The sequence below is a fragment of the Nuphar pumila genome, chromosome 2, assembly GCF_984573655.1.
Source record: "Nuphar pumila chromosome 2, dmNupPumi1.hap1.1, whole genome shotgun sequence".
In the NCBI taxonomy this organism is placed as follows: domain Eukaryota; kingdom Viridiplantae; phylum Streptophyta; class Magnoliopsida; order Nymphaeales; family Nymphaeaceae; genus Nuphar; species Nuphar pumila.
Window position 1 is genome coordinate 80,309,158 of NC_143250.1, and position 3,344 is coordinate 80,312,501.

Here is a 3,344-nt window from a genome sequence, read left to right on the forward strand (position 1 = left end):
GATTTTAGCATGAGCAAAAGGCTCATGTTCAGCATGACCTGATCTGCTTCTGGATTTGTATAGATAATGCCCAAAAGCATACCAGGTCATTCATCGAATGAGTCTTAGACTCATTTGACTGTCACGGCTGTTGAGAAAAGTCATGGATGTGAGCCACATGGCTTCGTTAACGGACTAACTAACGTCGCTAACTAGTTTCAAAATGTTTAAAACATATTAATAAAAAACCCATGTCCCAAAAAGTTGAAAAGACTTTCATCTTTTTGGAGGAAACTCTCTCACTCTAAAACTCGCCATTCTCTCTCTCGCCATCTTTGTCGTCATTCTCTCTCTCCATCTCTCTCACTCTCTATTCTCTTCAAAAGATATTCACTCTCCATTCGCTCTGTCTCTTCCATCCCCTTTATCACTGTCGCACGCCCTTCACTCCCCTCTCCCTCTCTGCACACAGTGAGGCCAACAGTCGGAGTAGATCCGTCGCCGTCGGGATCGACCGCCTGAGAAATTGAGGTAGGTGTATTGCTTTTCACAATCTTGGTGGTGGATGGGGTTTTTGGTTGGTGGTGGGTGGGGTTTTTGGTTGAATGAGAATGACCCACCTTCGTTTTTTGGTGTTTCATTTGGTCAAGCAGACACAGGTTTGCTTCTGCCTCCTCCCTTTTTAATCTACACAAGGTGAGCTTCCTCTTCCTCTTTTCAAATTTATGTAAGTTTTCATTCTTTTTTATTTTCTCCCTTTTATGAGAAGTACAATTTTAAACGTTTTTTTTTTTTGGGGGGGGGGGTGTATTTTTTAGGGTTCCTATGTTTTTATTTGGCTTTAGGATTTCTAATTTGGGCATGGATGATGGGGCTTTGTAACTCTGATATTATTTGTTTTGGGGGCTTTTGTGTTTTTTAGGGCTTCACTTTCATGCTTGTGATGGGACTAAACTTCAGTGATCTCCCAACTCTATGTCACTGGGTGTATGCAACCATGATCAAGCTTGAACCAGCCAAACCATAAGAACTCCTACATTAGGCATGTGAAACAACAAAATTCTTCTTCTCAGTAATTGACCCAACTGACTCAAGCGATTCAACTTGTCTTAGGTTCTAGTCACAAGTGCAATCCTCTGATAAGCTAAAGGAATGTAGTTGAAGTTTTGTGGGACTAGGCAGGCCATAACCATAAGTCATCTATTTTAAATTAGCTTTGTAGAAGGTTTGTGCCTAAGTTGCCTTTGATTTCAGCTTAAGCCATACTTTCAAATTTATGACCAAGGAATATTTAAGTAATGTAGAATGTTTGAAATTTTACATTGGAATGTGGTCTTTTGAATGATAAGAGTTTGGAGTTCTCATTTTCTGTTATAGAAGACATGGTGATACTTGCTGGATTATTTTTCATGTTATATCCCGATCTTTGATGCTTTAAATTTTTATTTTGCAGTTCCCTGATGTTGTGACATCATTGTTTTCATGCTTAACATGGTCCTCCAACATAGGAAGGTAATCATCTGTAGCAGAAGTACTCACCGATGCATATGGAAACTACAAGAAAAATGGTACCCTTCATGGAAAGGTGCCAAAAATTGAGCAAATCAATGTGATTGGCATAAACAATGGTTCAACTACAAGAAGTTGGCAAAATTCTGAGGAAGAATATTATGTTTGGGAGGATATGTATCCAACTTTATCTAATCGTAGCAAGAAAAATGATCTTGTATCATCTGGAAACACTTCTTCTAGACGTAAAAAATTATCAATTAGTTTTGGAGGAATTATCAAGATAGAATTGTATCCATACAATGCATATTAGATCTATTGGACTTAGTTGATCGATCCACAAGAGGTTGGATCCACTTAGATTCATCTACAAAATACAGGAGGTAGTGCATTTCTCAAGGAACATATAGCAATCCATATGGCCATGCTATAAAGTTAGTGAAAAAATTCATGAGGGACATGTGGCAAGCTAAGAGCCAAGTATATGTCATGTAGGACATGCGGAAAGATAAGAGTTACGAAAGTTAGAAGTAGGAGCTACGTAGGACATGTGGCAAACTAAAAGCTAAGGAGGTTAGAAGTAGGAACATTTGGCAAACTAAGAGCTAATTAGGAGATTAATAGTGGCTAACCAAGTATGACATGTGGCAAACTTAGAGTTAAGTAGGTTAGTAGTGGGACAAGTGTGAACTTTAGAACAAAGGTGGGGGTTAAGTAGGGAGCCACTTGGCCAACCACTCATGAAAGTAGCTAACCAAGTGAAGGAGACTCTAGAAACCTCCCATCCTAGCTGACCCCACCTCTTTGTCTCTCCCCTTAGTCGACCTCCGTAGAGAAGAGTGAGTGGGGCCATACCCCACTTGATTCCAAATTTAGTTGAAATCAAGAATCTTTGGAAAGCTTCTTGATTTTCATGTGGCTTAATCTTAACCCCTCATTCCATGACATCTCTTCCCTACACTTGTTAAAAGGGAAAACAAAGCCTAATAATTAAATCAATTTCAACCCTCCACTTGTTAAAATCTTAAGCAACCCTACTAACAAACTTGGGCTATAAATAACCATCTATTTCTCACCTCTCACATCCCTCATTTTCTAAGTAGAACTACTCTCTCCCTACCTATATGATTTTTGGATGTTCTTTCTCTCTCTCTCCCCTTAGCCAAGTTTGGAGGAGGACGAAGGAAGGCCACCATGGACGATTTTGAAGGAAGGCTCTCCCTCTCCTAATTGGCATTTTTGACAAGTAAAGAAGGAGAAGCCCTCTCTCTCTTCATGATTGAAAGTCTCTCGCTCTCTCTTGTCAAATTTGTGGAGGAGCTCCCTCACTCTACACAATTTTGGTGGAGCTCTCTCCCTCACCTACTTGATTTAGAGGAGGAGAATCTATCTAACTTTTATTATAATTTGGGATCTTTCCTAGGTTTTAGGAGGATTCTGAAAGTGCACTAGGAACGAGGCAACGTGCACTAGAGGGGGGGTGAATAGTGCTTTTAAAAATTATCCACGGAATATAGAAGGATTTTGCAAATCGAAAAGCAAACACACAAAGAACACAAGATTTTATCCCGGTTCGGTCTATCCCGACCTACATCCAGTCCCCAAGCAAAACCAGCTTGAGATTTTCACTATCAACCTTGTTAACTACAAGATCACACAGACCAAAACCGGTCCCACTTTCAGTAACAACCCTACTGAAAGCAAACAACTCCTTTAAACCAAGGAGTCCTTCTTTTTACAGAAAAGAAATAACAACTTACAATACAACCTATGAGCCTTTCTTTTGAATGCAAATGAGATGCAATTGGCTTTTGAGGTTGTTGAAATACTCTACTCACGAATTCACTATCTCTCAA

The 3,344-nt window shown here is 39.6% G+C and overlaps 1 long non-coding RNA gene across 1 annotated transcript; it reads left to right on the forward strand.

Annotated features, from left to right (window-relative positions):
* The first annotated feature begins 433 nt into the window (after positions 1-433).
* On the forward strand, positions 434-1,549 carry LOC149845815 (uncharacterized). Its single transcript, XR_016430478.1, has 3 exons — positions 434-510; positions 633-675; positions 1,433-1,549. It is a non-coding gene; the product is annotated as an uncharacterized LOC149845815 (long non-coding RNA).
* The last annotated feature ends 1,795 nt before the right edge of the window (positions 1,550-3,344 follow it).